Source organism: Manduca sexta, unplaced genomic scaffold (assembly GCF_014839805.1).
Source record: "Manduca sexta isolate Smith_Timp_Sample1 unplaced genomic scaffold, JHU_Msex_v1.0 HiC_scaffold_1956, whole genome shotgun sequence".
In the NCBI taxonomy this organism is placed as follows: domain Eukaryota; kingdom Metazoa; phylum Arthropoda; class Insecta; order Lepidoptera; family Sphingidae; genus Manduca; species Manduca sexta.
The window spans coordinates 1-6,287 of NW_023592872.1; the positions used below are offsets into that span (position 1 = coordinate 1).

General features: G+C 37.0%; 1 long non-coding RNA gene across 1 annotated transcript; it reads left to right on the forward strand.

Moving 5' to 3' along the window:
• Positions 1-2,332: 2,332 nt before the first annotated feature.
• On the forward strand, positions 2,333-4,193 carry LOC119191819. Its single transcript, XR_005113537.1, has 2 exons — positions 2,333-2,523; positions 3,987-4,193. It is a non-coding gene; the product is annotated as an uncharacterized LOC119191819 (long non-coding RNA).
• The last annotated feature ends 2,094 nt before the right edge of the window (positions 4,194-6,287 follow it).

Sequence of the window (6,287 nt, forward strand, 5' to 3'; positions counted from 1 at the left end):
GACGTGAATGTTTTTTTTATTTTGTTATTAATTTCGTAAAAATATTTATTTTTTTCATAATTGTAATATATATTCCAACAGTTATTTGTGCATGTTGTGTTAGCCTTTAAGTGGTTTGGCACATGTTAATGGATCCAAATGATTCAAGTTTGTTATAAGATGTGTAAACAACTGTTGACTGTTGAAAGATGAATAGAAAGCTACCATTCGAGGTCCGTTTGCCGTTACAGGCAGTTATACTAGGTCCCCAGCAAATCATTTTTTATAGAAATATCCACGTTTTATCCGATGTGATGATAAAGTCAGACGCTATTATATCATGGGACATGGAATACACACGGCGAAAAGTGGGTGTACTAGTTGCTTTATTACCTACACGGTCGGGGATAAAGGACTTGAGTGTGTGTGTGCGAATTTAATCTACAGATATTAGATAATTAAAATCAATGATTGCTTAGGTGTCTGGCTAAGACGATGACACTTTGACGATATCAATGCAAGCACTTATAATACCACAGTTGTTACACTTTTTAAGTTACTAATATGAATGAATGTGAATCCCTCCTAGCCGAGTTTCGGACACGGCGGCCAATCTCAACGGAGATCAGCCAGGTACGCAGGAGATATTATAGTGCACAAGTGTGTGCGCAATACGCAGGTGCACTCTGTTCCTTCACTCTCATAGTCCGGGGAGACGGCAATCCGACATGTCCGAGAGAGATCAGGCGCAGGACCAACGGCTTTACGTGCTTAACTTTAACGTTACTAATATATATATATAAGAATCTCTGAAGATGTTAAGTACATGATTTTAAACACGCGTAAAAGTAATTAAGATAATTTTTCAATTAATACAAAAGTATTAAGGCGTGGTGCCAAACCGACTGCCGATTATGATTAACGTCATCATTTAATCAGGTCGTAAAGAACAGAATTTGAGTGGAAATTATGGTCAATAATCGCGAAATTAAAAGTGCATCAATCATATTGTCAAAATTATTTGCTATGATATTGGAAGAATTGCATGGAAACAAGGCGACGATTTTTAAAATATATATATTTTTATTTTATTTTATTACTATGTGATGAAGCGCGTGTCGAAGAGCTATCCTTTGTAAATCACATATGTCCCTACTTAATTCCAACCAAAGACATTAAAGTATTGTTAGTTATAGACCGTAAATCAGAGCCAAATTTTGCTCCAAAAGTTATTACCAATTGGTAATAAGTCGCTGTCTTATTTGAAATGTCTGGGTGGCAATGATACAGTCTCCGTTGATATTAATACAAAAATAATATATTTACAGAAAATATGCTAATATGTGCAATAAAACGTACAAATCATGATATGGAAAAATATGAGATATTTTACATTGTTGGTTTGCTTTCACGATAGATTGAGTAGCCATCACATAAGCGCAAAAAAATTATATAACAATCTTCCCAATGTCCGCTCTGTATAATCTTAACGACTTATTACCAATTGGTAATAGCTTTTGGAACACAAATTTGGTCCTGATGTCCGGTAGACCGTAGCTATAGATAACTAACTATACTGTTTACTGTCATTGTTTACATAATTTTTTCCACTAACGCATACTTCTATCAATAATAATTCTTCATTATCGTGAAATTCGGTATCAGAAATTCCATTGCATTCAAGTGTTTATCTTAATTATTTTGTATGTGTTACACAAATTCTCCGAATTACAAATTAACTGATTGCACGGATGTCATTCATAAACTATAAGCCTAAAGTAAATCCTTTATATCAATAATGTAATCTTATAAACCTTTTTGTAATCAATAATAAGAACAACAGTTGTGTGTCGCACTGTACACAGTTGTCGACAATGCCGTCATGCTAGACAGCGTAGGCATAGGTACAACTATCTAAAGAAAACATATAGTAACAGTGTGCCTTTCATTAATCAATAAGGCTACTTTATATTCAACAGTAGCTCCAAAGCTTACTCGTAAACCTTATAAATAGATGCCGCTTCTAACGCTCTGCGGGTTAAGGAGTTTAAGTGTAGCAGTTAGCTATCGTCGAGTTTCATGCTTATTTACTCTTCTCATTATATTTTACACGCAAAGTGTCTCCACTGCAACATACATGAAATGGCATCCAGAAAGAATATCTATTGACGAGATATATCCGTCGCCAGTCGAAACATTTATGTATGTTAGAACACGAATACAAACAGACTGATGACGTGACACATTTGCCCGAGGACTACGAGATTGGCGCTCCAAGAAAATTCACTTGGAGCGTCAAGCTCATGGCTCGGTCGTTACCAGGATCACTATGATGAGTTTTACATCTTCTGCTACTATATAATAATAACTATGGTTTTTAGAAAAAGCCGCGGTATCTGTGGCCGTGGCTGGTGCTGTCGTGGTCGGTGTGCGCGGCGCTGGTGGTGCTGAGCGTGACCGGCACCGTGCTGCTGCGGTACAACAAGAAGGTGGAAGACAACGCCGAGATCAGCACCATCATCGCCCTATACTTTCTTACTTCTAGTGAGTATAATATAAAACGAACAAATATATTAAATAAGAATATTTTGTAGAGCCCGTAAAATAAGTATTATATACTGCATCTTTAGACTTTACTTTTATCTTTTACTTTAACTTGACGCTTGTAGGTTTTTAAATCGAGTCAAAACATACGAGGGTGTGAAGCTAGCAAGCCAACCACAGTCTTGGCGACTTGAGCGCACGCGGAGTGTGTTATTTTGTCCTCATCTACAATTTTTTTTTCTTTACTTTTTGTTGTCTTTTTTTTTACATTTAGTTGATAAAAGATACGTATGTAGATGTCATAATATTTGCAAGCATACAACATAGCAATCACAGTCACTTCAATCAAATTAAAATCCGTTCATCTTGTAGTAGACGTAGTGGCGAACTATATAAAACGAGAATGCCTTGCCGCGCCTTGTACCAGGGTTCCATTAAACGCACTCGCGAGTCTTTGAGGTAACCTACCACTGTCCCCTAAATGGACATAAACAGTTGTTGAAAAACATGGCGGGGAAGTCCAAAACTTATCTTCAATATTTTTCATAATAAACAGCATTCATTCACCGAGGTATCAAAACAAACAATACGATAAGGTACGACAAAGTGACACGATTGATAGTAAGTGTTGCGCAGTCCAAAGAAAATAATAGATAGCGAAAAATGTTTTTTTATACAGCGGAATGGTGAGATGAACAAGTCGCTCGTTTAAAGCGTCTCTACTACAAATAAATAATAGCACTACTATTCAGACTCTCTATCTACAGAGCTCTGCATAACACTCGTCCTGAAACCTTACTCCGTTTATCTAGATATTTTTATTTATTTAAATATTTGCCTGTATTAATTGTTTATTATTATTGCAATACATTTCAGAACGAATTTATAAAATCTTATTATGGCGATTCAAACTGCAGTGCATTTAGTTTCTTGTTATCATAACTTTTGCTCTGAACTTTACGTCAGGTTCGGACATAATTTCATTAAAGGATCTTAGTACTCAAAGTGCACAGTAACAATTCACTTCCAAGTACACCTAACACTCATATTTCCCCGTTAACGATATCACCTGATAACATGGAGTGTATTAACGATCGCTATTTCCTCTGTGATTCATATGTAATAATTATCTGGTCGTCACCTTTAGAGACAGTCTTAAACGTCACCTCTTTTGTTGGTCGACATTATATTTGGATTGAGACATAAAATCTAGTCACTATACATGTGGCATGAAAAACCAAATTTGACTATTTGACACGATTACAGTAAAACCATTGAAAGATGTTATTAATAAACATTATGAAGCGAAATTGACGGTTTTAGGATAATTAATGCAATTTATCTCCATCTAGCACGTTGTGATTCAAATTATTACCAATACCTATAAGCAGACTACGCTAGAGACCCTTCGCCACGTGGAACCTTTGTATACCCAAAATAATTATGTATTTCTTGCTTTCCAGTAATCTTATTCTACTTCGTGTCGGTGGTATCCAGTCGGCGACATCAGATGGTGCAAGACGACTACAAGTACTTGTCCAAACGACTCGTCAAGCGAGCAACCAGCTACTACTACTAGTTTACTGAAACCATTAGGAGGATGATCTCATTACATTAGACAGGTGGAATTTGTACTATTTATTACCAAATACATATGAAGCTATTCTATATCACCTTGAATAATTGTACACCCATCTCCTATTCCCATCTTCCAATGTCTTCCTTTTTCTTCTCAACTGTAAACATAATTTTATCCATTAAAGAGATAGTATGATTACGATATTGTACGTCAGATGTTATGCTTACCTGGAAATAAAAAATTAAGCCGAGTGTCAAGACGTGTAGAACAATGAGTCGGCGCGTGCGCACATCTCTAGCGGAAAATTGTACCATCGCACCCATATACAAAATGGTGTAAGAGAGAAATTATATTTCTATAAACATTTTATACATTTGTTCAAGACTCTGGACTGGAAAGGTATGGGCATTAACATAAATGGTGAGTACATCTCGCATTTGCGTTTCGCAGACGACATAGTGATAATGGCAGAAACACTGGAGGAACTACAACAGATGCTAAACAGCCTAGCTTCGGCCTCACAGCGAATAGGTCTAACAATGAATCTGGATAAGAGAAAACTTGTGATCAATGACCACCTAGATCCAAGACCTATCGTTGTCAATGGCCACCTTCTCGAAGTTGTTTCGGAATACACCTACCTTGGGCAGATTCTGCAATTAGGAAGAAACAGCCTTGAGAGGGAGGTTAAAAGAGAATCCAGCTGGGCTGGGCCGCATTTGGCAAACTGCGTCGGGTTTTCTCGTCACTTCTACCACAATGTCTGAAAACGAAGGTTTTCAACCAGTGCGTCCTACCTGTCATGACCTACGGTGCCGAGACGTGGACGCTCACAGTACGGCTGGTCCACCAGCTCAAAGTCGCTCAGCGAGCTATGGAACGTGCTATGCTCGGAGTTTCTCTGAAGGATAAACTTCGTAACGAGGTCATTCGTCAGAGAACCAATGTCATCGACATAGCACACAGGATTAGCAAACTGAAGTGGCAGTGGGCAGGGCATATCTGTCGAAGAACCGATAACCGATGGGGTAAACGAGTTCTTGAGTGGAGACCACGGCTCGGCAAACGTAGTGTAGGACGCCCTCCAGCTAGGTGGAGTGACGATCTGCGAAAGGTCGCTGGTAAGAACTGGATGCGACAGGCCGAAGACAGGGTAAAATGGCGTATATTGAGGAGGCCTATGTCCAGCAGTGGACAAAGATATAGGCTGATGATGATGATGATGAAACATTTTATAATTGTATCTTTGGATTATCAATTTATAATAGCCGGCAAACAACTTCAACAGACTACTGCGTGGTGGGGGTTTTCTGTCGTATGTAATTGTAGCTACACTAACATACAAATATATCTACCATTAAGCGGCGCTGTTATAACTAAACACTATAAAATAAAACGCTTTATTCATCACGTAGGTGAACATAGTTGCGCTTGTGATAAGTCAAGGTACAATGAGAATATTTAATTATTATTTAAATAAAGTCGCTTATATATACACTATGAAAAAATTATAAACTTTTGTATTCAAATAGAACACATGTGGTTGGTTTTTTTTCAGAAATCATGTTTTTTTCTAATCAATGATTTTAAACAGATATATCGTATTCAAATATTCTTACTAGATTTAAACACAATACTACAAAAAAATACAAAATAATTGCACAATAACCCGCATTTTCTTAATTCTGGAACGCAAGAATTTCTCATTTACACTTTCCGCTGACGAAAACTTGGATTCCGGCACGAACAGACATGCATCGTAAACTAATATGTAAATATGCGATGATAGTAAGAATATGTATTGCACTCGGTGTCGGCGAAAATGCGTGCAGTGGGTAATAAGCGGGCCGGTGAATAGAAATTCTTTTTCACATTGAACAGGTGATATTGTTGATTTTGTGATCTAGGGATGGCAACAAATGAACGTATTTTCTAAACACGCATTGATTGATAAATGGCTAATTGATAAACTAATATAAGAGATTCTGAAGTCGTGACAAAGCTGTCAATTGATGTTATTTAATTAGTGACTGGCGATCTTGCGATCCATATTTATAATATTATTCATACGTTAATTTATAGACATTAATTTACAAAGCAACCATCGGAATTCTCTACATTTAATTTGCAAAGAGTTTATAGTATCTCTTTGCGTAACCAAATTCAGCATTTTTAAATCGAGATT